The sequence below is a fragment of the Eulemur rufifrons genome, chromosome 20 (assembly GCF_041146395.1).
Source record: "Eulemur rufifrons isolate Redbay chromosome 20, OSU_ERuf_1, whole genome shotgun sequence".
NCBI classification, from domain to species: Eukaryota; Metazoa; Chordata; class Mammalia; order Primates; family Lemuridae; genus Eulemur; species Eulemur rufifrons.
The window spans coordinates 14217279-14232451 of record NC_091002.1 but is presented as its reverse complement, the minus strand read 5'-3'; positions in this window follow the sequence as shown (position 1 = coordinate 14232451).

The following is a 15173-nucleotide window of genomic DNA, read 5'->3' as shown; positions in this document are numbered from 1 at the left end:
ATAGCTTCACTGATGAATTCTATTAAACGTGTAAAGAAGAAATAATACCAATTCTACTCAAACTTTTCCAAAAAAATTGAAGAGGAGGGAATACTTCTGAATTCATTCTACAAGGCCAGCCTTACTGTGATATCAAAATCAGATAAGAATGCAGCAAAAAAAGAAAGCTACAAGCCAATGTCCTTGATGGACATAAATGCAAAAATCCTCAACAAAATATTAGCAAACCTAATACGATAAAACATCAAAACAACAAAACATTCACCATGACCAAGTGAAATTCACCCCAGGAATTCAAGGATAGTTCAACACATGCAAATCAATAAAAGAAATATATCACATCAACTAAATCAAAGACAAAAAACATTATCATCTCAATAGATGCTGAAAAAGCATTAGACAAAATTCAATATCCCTTTATGATAAAAAAAACTTTCAACAAAATGGGTATGGAAGGAACATCCCTCAAAGTAAAGGCCATATATAACAAACCCACAGCTAACATGATATTGAATGGGGAAAAATTGAAAGCCTTTTTTCTAAGATCTGAACTAAGACAAGGATGCTCACTTTCACCACTTATATTGGAATTCCTACCCAAAGCAATTAGACAAAAGAAAGAAATAATGGATATCCACACTGGAAAGGAAGAAGCCAAATTATCCTTGTTCACAAACAACATGTTATTACATTTAGAAAAAACTAAAGACTCCACCAAAAAACTGTTAAAATTAATAAATAAATTCAGTAAACTTGCACTATACAAAATCAACATACAAAAATCGGTAACATTTATATATGCCACCAGCAAGCAAACTAAAAAAAAATCAAGATAGCATTCCATTTATAATAGCCATAAAAATATAAAAGACATGAATAAATGTAATAAAAGTAGTGAATGATCTTTACAAAGAAAACTATAAAACACTGATGAAAGTAAATGAAGAAGACACAAAACTGGAAATATATCTCATGTTCATAAATTGAAAGAATTAAAATTGTTAATATGTTATTTCTATACAAAGTGATCTATAGATTCAATGCAATCCTTTTCAAAATACCAATGGTATTCTTCATAGAAATAGAAAAAACAATTTTGAAATACATATGGAGCCACAAGAGACCCTGAATAGCCAAAGCAATCCTGAGCAAATAGAATAAATCAGAGGGCTTCATACTACCTTTCTTCAACATATAATATAAAATTATAGCAACCCAAACAGCATGGTAGTGACATAAAAACAGACACATAGGCCAAAGGAACTGAATAGAAAACCAGATATAAATCCAAACATTTACATCAAACTTGTTTTTGACAAAATTGCTAAGAACATACACTGGGGAAAGGACAGTCTATTCAATAAATGATGTCAGGAAAACTGGATAACCATAAGCACAAGAATGAAGCTAGACCCCTATTTCTTACCATATTAAAAAATAAAATAAAAATGGATTTAACACTTAAATCTTATACCTGAAACTATGAAACCACTGGAAGAAAGCATTGGGAAAACATTTTAGGACATTGGTGTTGGCAAACACTTTTCAGATGAGAACTCAAAAGCATAAGCAACAAGAGCAAAAATAGACAAAGGGAATTATATCAAGCTAAAATGCTCAGCACAGCAAACGAAACAATCAACAAAGTCTAGAGACAACCTACAGAATTGGAGGAAATATTTGCAAACTCCCATCTAACAAGGGACTAATAACCAAAATATATAAGGAACTCAAACAACTCAATATAAAAAACAAATAAATCAATTAAAAGATGGACAAAAGATCTGAATAGACATTTCTCAAAAAAGACTTTCAAGTGGCCAACAAGCATATAAAAAATGCTCAGTATCACTAATTGTTAGACAAATGCAAATCAAAAGCATAAGGAAATATCATTTCCCCTCAGTTAAAATGACTTTTACCAAAAGGACAAAAAATAATGGATGCTGGTAAAGATGCATAGAAATGAAAATATTCATACCCTGTTGGTGGTAGCATAAATTAGTTATGCAAAACAGTATGGTGGTTCCTCAAAAAACTAAAAGTAGAACTACCATATGATCCAGCAAACCTACCCTTGAGTATATATCCAAAAGAAAGGAAATCAGTACATAGAAGAGATAATTGCACTACCATATTTTTTGAAGCACTATTCACAATAGCCAAAATATGGAAGCAGCCTATGTTTCCATCAATGGATGAAGGAATAAAGAAAATGTGGTACACATACACAAAAGAATATTATTCAGCCATGAGAAATCGAAATCTTGTCATTTGTAGCAACATGGATAGAACTACAGGTTATTAAGTTAAGTGAAATAAGCCAGGAACAGAAAAATACCACATCTTCTCACTTATAATGTGGGACCTAAAAACACAGCTTATCGAGGCAGAGAGTTGATTGGTGGTTATTAGAGGCTGGAAAAAGTAGGGGGAGAGGAGGATGAAAATAGATTGGTTAATGGACATAAAAATACAGTTAGATAGAAGGAATAAGACCTAGTGTTCAATAATACAGTAAGGTGAAAACAGTGAACAAGAATGTATTGTGTAGTTCAAAATAGCTGGAAGAGAGGAACTGGAATGTTCCCAACACAAAGAAAAGTTAAATATTTAAGGTATTGTATACCCCGATTACCCTGATTTGATCATTACACGTTGCATGCATGATCAAAATATCACATATGCCCCCAAATATATGCAACAACTGCACATGAATGAATCAATAAAGAAATAACTCCAAAAAAGTTTTTCATAAAATTAGAAACCATGTTCTAAAATCAATAAGAAAATAAAGATCCAAAATAGTGGAATATTTTTTAAAACAAATGTCTACAGGGAACTGTCATTGGCGTATCTCAAAACATTTTATTAACTGGGTGAAAAGAATAACATAGTACAAACAGAGTCAGATCTAAGCAAATTTCAGAATTTGTTGCATGGTTAAGCACAGGCAAAGTGATGTTTATGTTTGTACATTTAGGTATTATTTAAACTTGAAGTTTTAATGGAAGGACAGGAAAGCAAAACAGCTGGTAGACAGGGTTGTTGCTGTGATGAGGAAATGGTTCCGATGAAAGTCAGCCAACAATATTTTTGGAGGATGAGGAAGAGAAAGGAAATTTAGAGAAGTTTGTCACACCTTCCATAAAAGCTTTAAGCTGTCAAAACAGCAGACCTGGGAACATAGATAAGGAAGGAAGGGAAGATCTGAACAAGAAATGCCTCTGTCACCTCCAAATCCAACAGGTCAGGGCTGGCCCTGTTCTTCAAGATAAACCTTAAGCTGTGCAGCCAGAGAAATGAAAGAGAACAAGCACACAGAATGTTTGGAAACCCCACAAGAGAAAGTAAAACCCTTGCCTTTCTTTCCCAGCTGAGAGGTGAGCAGCTCAGAGATGCTGAGCCCTCGTCCCTCAGTTTCCTTAGGAGGCCTGAGCCCTGGAGTTCTTGAGCTGGGGCTTGGCTTTGGGCCATATCCAGCACCCCTGCTCCCCAGGTGAGCTTCTCAGGTCAGCACCTGCCCCCAGCTCTGCTCCTGGACCCTCCTCTGGAAAGATCCAAGGAGCAAGTGGTTCCTCAGGTGCTGAATTCAGTCAGCCTGGGCCACCCGAAACTGCAGGGACTAGCCCAAGGAAGAGAAAGCTCGATGGGACCACCTTGTTTCACCCCCACACTGGCCTTGGTGACAGCCACTCCTGCAGAACAGAAAGGACAGAACCCAAGATTAAAGGAGGCAGCTCTGGATGTGGGGCTGCCCACCTCCCGTCCGCTTGCCCTTCTATTCCCTAGGCCAGGACAAGGCTCAGGCAGGAGACCAGCTAGCTCAGGGGGCTGGGGCATCTGACGGGGAAATAGAAAAGTTTTCCCTAAAACCAGGGAGAAAGCACAGGATGAAGGAGGACCCAGCAGAAGCCACACCGCCTGCCAGGCCCCACAGAGTAAGGAGAGGAAGGTCAAGTGGCCCCGGGGAAGAGAAGGAGTGGTGGACATCAGGAGCCCACAGGGCAGCCCTGGTCTGCCAGGGCCTGGGGCTGGGGTCCCAGGGAGGATTGAGGCCGGGACTCCCTGAAAGCAGCACCAGAGGGGTTCCCAGGGGAGCAGGGCTCACCCTGACACTTTCCTGCATTTCTTTCTCAATCACCAACATTGTTTTAGACTCCCCAGTTTTGTTCTTTCTCCATTTTTACTCCTTTCTCTCTCACTTCTCATGAGATCTCTTCACTAGTAGACTTTGGCCAGCATTTAAAACATATTGTAAAATATTTGTTTTAACACCTTAATACATTTTCCGTTTATGTGCAGTGCTTTACAATGTATCACAAGGTCTTTGATGTTCTCCCTGTCAAGAGACGGAGCCTAGTTCCTTTCCCCTCTGAGTTAGCAGGATTTAGTAACTGGCTTCTGACTAATAAATAAAGTGGAAGTGACAGCGTCCAACTGCAGAGCCAACTCATAAAAGGCCATGCAGCTTCCTGCTTCCCGCTGCTCTTGTCCTCTCTTGGGTCACTTGCTTTGGGGTTTGGCAGCTGGTGGTTGAGCAGACTTATAGAAGGGCTCACATGTGTCCCTGAAACAACTCATGGGGAATCGAGGTGTCCAGCCATTCCCATGTGAGGGAGCCACCTTGAATGGGTCACCCAGTCCCAGTCAAGGCTTGAGGTGGCTGCAGCCCCAGCTGACATCTGCACGCCAGCTTTGTAAGAGACGCTGAGCAACATCTACCTAGCTAAGCCCCACTGGAAGTGCTGGCCCACAGAAATTCATGGTCAATTAAGAATGGGTTAAGCCACTTAGTTTTGAATAATTTCTTATAGAGAAATATAGATAGATAGATATACCCCAGTTATCTATTTCTGTGTAACAACTTATCCCCAAGCATTATGTGTAATGTATGTGTAAAACTATAAAACTATATACATGCATATAACTTAGTCATTTAAATATGCATTGAAAACTTGAACCGATTGATATAAATAGGTTTTAATTAGATTAATTGCATGCAGAAGTGGATGGCATTGATCTCCAAAGCTATCTTCTCCAACAAGTTATGAAAGCTTAGAAATGCACAAGTGTTGGAGGTTTTCTCCTGAGTGTCCTCACGTGCCTGATGTCCTTCATGAGCCTGTGCCTGGACCTCCCCGGTGCACTGAGATAAGCCCTGGGGACAGCTTGCCCCTCATCCCCCATCCTTCATACAGCCAGAGAGAAGATCTCCATTGTTCAGGAAAAGTACTGAGGTATCAGTTTGTTCTTTTCTTGTCTAGTACTTCAACAGCCAGACTCTTTGTGTGCTAAGAGAAAAAATGATCAAAAAGGGCCAATTTTATCAACAATTTGACCTTGAATGGACAATGAGTACAGTGAGGAGGGGGCAGGAAAGACAGAGACCCAAGTCCTCATGTGCCAGCCTGGCCATGCCCAGGACAGCCCTGATTGCTTTTCTGAGCCTTGTCAACCCTGGTTGCATCCAAGCCAGCAATGTGGTTTCTACAGGGCCCACCGCCCTGCGTCTGCAGGTCCATCTCACACACACGTTTCCCTGAAGGCTGGGAGCAACACTCTAGATCAAATTCCAAAATACTACCCTAGGGGAGTACACCAATGAGTTGCGGGCAGGAACACTCCTCTGCCTCTGGACCCTTTGGTCACGTCCAGACTGCTCTGCAGAGGAGTTCTAGGATGAGACATTTTATTAGCACATAGGTGGTATTAGGTGGCTATCTTTACTCATCTTTGAAAAATAATATTTTGTTGACATAAGAATGAACACGAGATATCACAGGACAAGTGAGATAGGTAACAACGAAAGCAGTAAGTCAGCTGCAAAAACTGCAGCACCACGCTTGACACAATGGCCTGGAGTCTGGCAGAAACTCTCAGGCAAGCTCAGTGGTTCCTCCAGCACAGACACGGCTGCATGTGGTCATCTCAGTGTGAGCATGACCCCCAGAGTCTGCACATAGCTGTCAGCCTCGGTGGCAGCTCTGAGACTCCTTCACTCCTCCCCCAAGGCTGTGGCCCAGGCCCAGACACGGGGGAGAAGTGACTAATGTGCGAGCTCCAAATGTCCCCTCAGCAGAGATTAGGAAAGGAGTCGTCAGTGCAGAAGAATTCCTGACCCAAGCAAGCAACTGTCCAGTTAGCTCAGCACTTTGAATGCATGAAGACAATTTATTCCCCAAACAGCAAGGCTTTGGGAGAGGGTGGGCAAAGCATTACCCATTTGAAGTGGACAACTGAGGCACGGAGGGCTCAGGCAGGGGAAGGTGCAGGATCGGCTGGTGGCAGAATGGGGATGGCGCTCAGGTCTCCAAGGCCAGGGCCCCCTCCCCCAGCTCCCCGTGGCCCTGGCAGAACACAGGTGAATTCACCAGGATGGGACAGCAGCTGGAAGGGGCACCAAGGAACTCAGTGGGTGAAGCATGAAATGCCATTTGTCAACCTGGCCGTGGCTGAGAGGGTCATCCAGGGGTGGGGCTGGGCTGCAGGCAGCACCTCTGAGACCCCACTACCGTCCTCACCATCAAGAGCCCAGAGTCCCACCTGGAGGCTCCCTCTGTCGTGCAGGCCAGGAAGGGACGGTGTGCACCAGCTCATGGCAGCACTCTGGGCCAGGACCTTGTCAGCCATCGTCATTGCATGGTCAGAGCTCAGCACAGGCTGCACCTGTGTCCAGCTGTGCCCAGGAGAAAGGGACCTGGTGTGGGATGCATGGTGTTGTTTCTGTCCAGCCCCCTCCTCTGTCTGTCCCTGCCTCCTCCTAGCAGTGTGGGGGTCCTAGGGCCATCTCCCAGCTTTGCTGACACTTGTATCCACCGTGGCTGACTCCGATGACATCAGCTCCTTGTCTTTGTCAAGTTCCTGTCCCGAGGCTATGGTGCCAGTGGAGCAGGCCCAAAAACGCAACAGGCCATTGACACCCAAGAGCCCCTGTCACCCCAGGCCAGACCCCCACCTTCCACTGATACCTGTTGTACTTTGAGTTCTTTTCAGGTTGGAGTCGATGGCCTCCACATAAATCCCTCCTCTTGCACCCTGAGGGGCTGTGTCCAGGGACCCCTCCCTCCCACTGCTGGTCTTCCCCACCTGGCACCTCCCCCCAACCTGTTGGCGCTTCTTCCCCCTGCACAGGAGATGATTTAAGCAGCTTTGCCTGGAGGAGGCGAGGCCATGTGTGGGAGGGACAGGATGTGATGGCAGAGATGAGGACCAGAGGGAGGAGCTTGTGCCTGAGCAGATGAGCGTAAGGCAGGACCTGAGCCTGGTAGCTCCTGGGAGAGCCGGGCCGGGAAGGGCAAAGGCAGGCGGTGTCCGGGCACCTGCACCATGTCGTGTCTGCCACGGGTAAGGGCTCTGCCCTGGGTGCTGCCGCTGCTTCTCTCAGGCTTGCAGCTCCTGGTGACCCAGGCCTGGCCTTTCAAAGTGCGGGAGAACTGGAATGACCAAGAATCCATAGCAGAATACTTCCCTGCCACAGTGGAGTTCGCCTTGCACACATTCAACCAGCAGAACAAGGACTGGCATGCCTACAGGCTGGTGAGCATCCTGGACTCCAGGAAGGAGGAGGTTGGTGACCACATGTCCTGCCCTGCTAGCTGAGTGAGGGGGAGGCCTGGCTGGGGAAGGGGCAGGTCTTAACAAGGACTCTCGTTTCACCATTTGTAGTCCATGCTTGGATAAAATACAACCTAATCAATTCGGTTTGTTTTTATGAAAAATGTCAACTAGAATTTTTTTTTAATTGAGTCAATTTCTACTCAATATTTGATATATTAATCAATCTCCATGATTTCTATGACACCATTTAACTGAAGAATGACTTCAAGATAAGGACTAAGGAGATGAAGTTTTCAAATAAGGAAAAGAGAAAATGACCATATAGATTGACAAATATTTAAAGGACATAAAACAAAAATAAAAAATTAGAAAGACAGAAACAGAGAGAGAGAGAGAGAGAGAGAGAGAGAGACACCAAGGGTTCAGAAGCAATGAGGAGCCGCCGTTGTCCTGAGGCTGCTGTCTGGTCAGTTCCTCGTCTCTGATTCCACCTGCTCTGGGCTCCGTGGCTCGTCTGCACATAGTGACGTGAACGTGGTTCACACTCTTCCTCAGACCACTACTCTGAGTCCTGGATGCTCTCCTTTGGGTGGAGTCCCTCCAGAGCGCAGTGAGGAACGCACAGGCCACCAGGCTGCAGGCAACACAGGACATGCTCTCCTAAGGGAGCACTTCTGGTTTGGGGGGAGAGGGGAGGGCATTGCTCTTCCTCCCTGGGCACCGAGATCCTGAAAGAAGCATGCAGGGGCCCCACCCCGCACAGAGCTTCAGCCTCTGTGCAAACCCTGCAGCTCCCTGGCAGGGTCTGCCGCCCTGGACTCTCTGGGCTGGAGCCTCCCACGTGGGCTCCTGGGCCTGGCAGTCCCAGTCAGTTTGGGGGTTGGGGGAATGGATGGAGGGAGGGAGTTATGGGATGGGGAGGAATAGGATGGAGTGGGAAGGAGAGCAGAGAGAAATTCAGAGTGCACTATGCACTGGGGCAGACATCATTTCTTGAAGCCCTGGCTGGGATGCTGTGTGCTGTGTGCAGTGGGAGCACTGGGTGGCGCTGTTCTTGCTGGAGGTCCAGGGAGAGGGTTGACAACACACTGTAGATGAGGCTGTGTCTCTTGGGGCTGAGATTATCCTGAAAACTCTTGGAGAACCAACAGCCTCCCAGGCACCTGGCGTCTGTCCTCTGCGAAGGCAGCTGTGGGTGCAGGAGCCCCCTGAGAGCAGAGCCGGGTCTCACGGTGGTAGAGTGGGGGCGTGGGCTGCAGCTGGGGATGTAGTAATGGGGGTGACTCAGTGTGTGTCTCCCCAGGGATCCACCAGGACCTCCTGCTCTTTGCTCTTAACTCCCCAATCTGGAGACCGTCCCCTGGGTTTTACCTCCAGTGAGCTGATACCAGGCCCGAGGCAGGCCTCCAAATGGAGTCGAGTGTTTGCGCCTCTCCCTGCACTGATGGCATCTCCACTAGCAGTTACTTAAGGGCTTCAAGGAATGTGTTCACTTTAACCTTTTTGTCCAACAGCAGTATGAGAATATGGTGTTCTCCATGAACCTACTGTTGGGCCGAACCACATGTGGAAAATTTGAGGATGACATTGACAACTGCCACTTTCTAGAAAGCTCAAACCCGAACAACGTAAGACGGGATACCAGCTTCCCCCATTCCTGCAGCTACGGAGGCTGCATGGGGGCTGGGTGGGGACTGGGGAGCAGCTTACCAAGCTTTCCCTAAGGACGTAGAGGACGAGACCCGGCAGGCTCTACCAGGCTTCCCTGCCTATCCCTTAGTGGGGAGCCCTGCTGGGCAGGCAGCTCAGGCGTCCACTTGCAGTCCCTGGCCAGTCTGAGATTCCTGACTCTGCCGCCTCATGCCCTTGTAGCTGCCTGCACGTAGGTCACGGGGCCTTCAGACTGCTCTTGTGTCCCTAGGGTCCCACTCTCCTCGGCTCAGGTAGATGTTCTGTCTTTGGTCCTCATCGTCTCCTCTCCCAGCCTTCTGGAAAAGTCTGGTAGTGGTTGGGGGTCACCTCGACCTGCATGGGAAGTTCTCAGTTTCCCCTTGCACTGACCCCGAGCCTGCAGGGAGTAGAGGTTGAGGAGGGGCCCTACTGCCCTCCCTCCCACGCCCTGCCTGGGCCCTGGTGAGCGGCAGCCCATGTTTCTGGGACATGGACATGGTGAAGTCCAACACTGGGGACCACACACCTAGGGTTTAGTAGTTCCCCTTATCAGAATGGAGTGTCCTGTGCTGCTCTTGGAGGCATGGGTCACACCAGACATCCCGGGGTTCCCCTGGAGGACACTGGGTGGGGAAGGGGGTTGACATGGCACTCCTGGGTCAGGAAGGAGACTCAGGTCATGAATAGCTCTGGGCTTAGGCTGGGGGGCAGAGCTATATCCCTCCATTGCTGGCCCCAGTAGTAGTCAAGATTGGGAGCAGGAGCCACAAGCTTCCTGAGGCTTCTGCACCCACGGACCGGTCTGTGCTTGTTTCCTCAGATGTTGACCTGCTTCTTCACCATCAGCACCCAGCCCTGGATAACATGGTTCAAGCTCCTGAACCAGACCTGCTCGGAGGGGGTCCCCTGAGTGGGACACAGCCACACGCCTGGCCACGTGCTGCCCTCTCCTGCCATGGACACCAGCAGTTTCAGTGGCGGGTGGAGCAGCTCCATGCTTGTTTGTTCTCCTGTTTTGCAAGTGTCTTGGGTTTCATGACTGGGTTTGTGGGTCCTGTCAATGGAGGGTCCACACTTCTCCAGGTACATGGTGTAGAATAGGCCATTAAACAACAGCATTTTAACAAGCTTGGTGTGCCATGCTCTGGAGAGGGGGGCTGGGCAGTTGGTGGAGTTACCCTCAGTGGGACAGCCTGGTGGGATTGCGGTTGGTGGGGTCATTCCCCTATCTTGGGCCTCCTGATGCCGTTCCAAGCGGCACAATTAAGGTGCGTCTGAGATGCTGCCTGTGGCTCATGCAGGGTCCAGAAGTGCAATGGCTGTGTCCTCTCAGGGCATCGATGAGCACAATGGAGCCCTGACAAGGACTCAGGCCTGCACCGAGCATGGATGGAATTTTCACTACTTCCCAGGGGAATCATCTACTATTAACGTTTGAGACGCACTGGAGTACCAGCAGCTACTGACACTCCACCCAGTCTCCCAGACCAGTGTTTAGTGTGCATTCTCTGTAAAGACTAAAGACTAACTATTTTGGCCTTTGTGAGCCATATGGTCTCTTTCTCAACTACCCGACGTTGCCTTCTCATGCTGCTCACAGCCATAGATGATGTGCAAACAAGTGAGTGGTCATGTTCCGTAAGCCCTTTCACACTAGGCTGGTAGGCTGCATTTGACCCTCGGACCATGGCTGCCAACCCCCGACCTCAGAGCCCTCTGGGTGTGGCTGCAGCGGGTGCTCTGAGCCCCAGCGTGCCCGCAGCTCCCGACACAAGCTCCTGCGCCTTCCCCCGCTTGCCTCGGGGCTTCCTCTGAGTGCCTGGAGCTCCTTCAGCAGAGCAGGTGCACCCACAGGTGTGGGAAAGGCCAGCTCTGAGGGAGGCAGGTGAGTGTCCCAGTCTCCCAGCCCCAGGGCACCCGACTCAGAGGACAGCACCTCAGGGTTCCCTAAGCTTCACCTGCACGATGAACCCAGTGGCCCGCAGTGTAACCCATTGATAACAGACATGTTGATAACAGGAAAGTTGATTTTTCTCACTTGTGTCTCCTGCATCATCTCCAAATAAACCACCTGCACTCCTCAGTCTGTTTTGGGCTCAGCTTAAGGGGCATCTGGTCAAGACATGTGTTGTGTTTGGACCATCACCTTGGAACATGTCCTGCATAGAGACAGCTGGGTGGGTGAGCCCCAGATGGGTGATTCCAGGCAAAGCCAGGGCAGAGCCAGGCACCGGGGTCTCCCTGAAGGCCCCCCAGTGCTGAGGTGGGTACAACTGCTGCTCTTTGTCCCTGTCTGGACTCTGGAGCCCTCATGCCCTGCCCTGCCTTGCCCAGACGTGAGCAGATTTTTGCTTAGGACACCCCCCCCTCCTGTGTGCTCCACCCTTGGTCTTTCCTTGAGCACGAGTCAGTCAGCAGGAAGGAGCTCAGAGGAGCCCTTTATCCACCTTGGTTCCAACACGTGTTTTCCAGAGAGTCATCTCGCTCATTCCCCTCGAGCACCATATCTGAGGCAGCTCCTGGGACAGGGTCTCATGGGGTTCAGCCCACCAGGGCGTCCTGGGTCAGGACCCTGTTGGAGCAGAGCCCTCCCTCCCGGAGTGAGGGAGAGGAGCCCACCGCAAGGCACCGGCCCTTGCAGGATGCGCTGACTCCTGCCTGACTCAGAGTGCATGTGTGGGGCTTTGTCAGTTCTCCGCAGCCCTGAAGGGGATCTCCACAATTTCTGAGGCTTGTGTTGATCCCACTGTATCTCCAGGGTTCTGAGTTCTGCACGACATGGCCTGGTGCAGAGGTCTGGTGAGAGGACGGGCCTAGTGTGGAGGGCCCTGTTCCGGTGGAAGACCTCTCCTACCTTGCCTTGCGTGCCTGTGCCTGATTCTAGAGGTGGCTATGCTTCTCCCCTTCAGGAATCTGTGTGGGGAAGAATCAGGGAATTGGGTCCCTGGGTGCTGCATATGGTCGCGACGTAGGCCCCTGTGCAAATCCCGTACTAGAGGCTGAGGCTACAGACATGCTGGGAACACCTGGTCAGGGGCATCTCTGGTCCCCAATCCAGAAAGAAGGGGCACAGATTGCAGTGCAGTGTCATCACCTCCTTTGTTCTCCAGCAACATGAGTTCTCATCTAGCTCTGCACCCTCCTAGCCCCTAATCTCTCATCCTCTGTCTCTGGACCATTTATATGGATGGTTGCAAATGAAAAAATGAGGCAGTAGAAGAAAATACTACATATAAACTTGTTCCAAAATGCTCAACTACACATACTCTCTTATTCTGCACCATGGCCACTTCCCATCTGCTAGGGGCACATGTGGACACTGTCCTCATCTTTCCTAGGGGGTCAGTGCTAGGACACAGCCTGGGCACATTGAATATAAAAGTGAACATGAAGTAACAAGGACAAGGAGCATGGGGGGAGGTCTTTGCAGACTCCCTGAGCCTCTCTCCTTCAGGGAGAGGAAGGGTAGGTGGGGTGGGCCTGGGGAGGAAGAGGGCTGTCCAGACACACAGTGGGACCACATCCCAGCTTCCAGCGGTCCTGGACATGAGCCTGGTCTCTGCAGGACTCCCACCTGTTCCAAATCTCCACTTCAGGTCCCAAAACTCAGATTCCCTCTTGTTCTAGGATACCCTCGGGGTTGGAGTGTGACTTCTCCCTGGTCCTTGTTGAGCCCAGGAAAGGAACTGAGTTTGTGTTGCTATAATGGTATATCACAGGCAGGGTAATTAGTAAAGAACAGAAATTTATTTCTCACAGCTCTAAAGCCTGAGAAGTCCAAGATCAAGGTGCCAGTATCTGATGAGGGCCTTCTTGCTGCGTCCTCACGTGGCAGAAAGCGGAGGGCAAGCTGTGTGGGGATGTGCATGAAGCCTCTTTCATAAAGGCCTTAATCTTGCCTAGGAGGGAGAAACTCTCATGGCCTAATCATTTCTTAAAGACCCCACCTTCTAATTCTATCACATTGAAAACACCTGGATTTTGGAGGGGACACATTCAATCCATAGCAGGAACATTCCCTGATTTGTAAGATGAGTTTTTGACCCTGGCCTCTCCTTTTCCTTTTTCAAAATTTTTCAAAAGCCAAGGAAAAAGAATTTTGTGATGGCAAAGCCAACACTTCCATCATCCATTTTGTCATCTGAAGAGCAAGATCTTTGTAAGGGCAGGTGAAGGGTGGGAATCGGCACACCTCTAGCTGCATTGGTGTGGCCCAGTGTGGCCTTGTACCTTGGTAGAGAAGGAGCCAGCACTGGAGGTGTCACCGAAGCCCATGTCCACACATTCCAGTTCCCTCCATGTTCGCACAAAAATGTTGCCAACAGTAGGTCAATAAAAACGCAAAGCTTTCATGCATCAATAGAACTGTGTTGATCCTGATTATTCAACCTAACTCTGACAGTGGGTCTGCAGTAGCCAGGCAGTTTTAGAGTTAAACCTGAACCAATGCATGGCTCATACGAACCCAGCTGACCTTAGACATGGGCACTTAGGTTTGGTTGGCCCCAAGCCAAACAATAGGTATTATGGGTGAGATGGAAATGAACAGCCTGGGGTGTGTGAACACCCCAGGTCCCTCCAGGTGTTCAGCCACAGCCTCAGGGCTCAGCACAGAAAGCCCTTCTCTACAGCTGCTCATGGGACCAGGGAGGGCTGGCCAGCTCCAGCTAAGGAGAGAAAGAGCGCACGTGCCCAAAGTGCAGGCTGTGCACCACCTCTCTCAGAGGCTGGAGGGCAGGAGTGGGCAGGAGAGGTGCAGTCCTCCGGTGTGGCAGGTGGCAGCATAGCAAGCCTCACCTTGAGGCAGGGGAAAGAAGGTGACAAAAGCTCCAACAGTGTCCCCACAACTCTGTGAGCACACGGGAAAGAAGCGGGCGGGGACAGGCTGGACGGGAAGAGCGAGGGCATGCAGGTGGGGGTGCCTGCTGTCTGATCCCAGCCAGGCAAGCCCCTGGGGCCCAGGCTGCCCCTCCCAGCATACCTGGGCTCCACTATTAGGCCGGTTCCTCCAGGAGCCGACCTTGAGACAAAAATTGAAGTGCAAGTGGCTTATTCAGAGGTGATTCCAAAAGGTAAGTGGGGAAGTGGAAACAGGAAGGAACAGAAGCAGCCCATGTTAGCGAGCAGGTTAGCGACGGGGGCAGTGGGCAGCTAGGCTCAGTCTTGCAGGGACTGTGTAGAGCACACCTCAGTGTCATCTCCCAGGGGGCAGAAGGCTGGGATTTATATCCTCCAACTTCCATCATTGGCTGAGGCTTCCTCCCAGGGCATTACCCCCACACTGGGCACTCCAGCCTGCCCTTGGCTGGCAGAGGAAGCCCCTGGGCACAGAGGCTCAGACGGCTGCAGCCGACCCTGCCAGAGAAAGTCCTTCAAGGGGGGGCTGTCACTCAGGTGGCCTCTGAGCTTCACCATCTCTCGATCACGTGTCTAATTTAGAACCTGACTTGTGTCACTGCTGACAGTCACACCATATTGTCTCCTGGCCTCCACCTGCACACCAGTGCTGTTGTCTCCACATTTGGGTTTCAAAACCTGCCTCTTTATGATCAGGTTATCCACCTTCAGCACCTCAGCCCACCCCTCCGCACGCGTGCGTCACTCACATGCACGTGCACACGCACGCCCACACACTGTGGTGGTGTTCAGGCCCTTGTACAGCCCTCTCCCACACGGAGCCAGGGCTGATATGGGGGGCCAACAACACAAGGAAGAGGCGGTGGTGTGTGACATCTGAAGCTAGGTCATGAAGGATGTGGCTTCCATCTTGGTCTCTCGGAACACAGTCTGGGGGAAGCCAGCCACGGCACCAAGCTACATGCAGCCTCACGCAGAGGCCCACGTGGAGAACAGAGACCTGTTGGCAACAGCCACCGCCCACCTACAGCCATGCGAGTGAGCCACCTCAGAAGGGGATTCTCCAGTCAATCAAACTTTCAGAT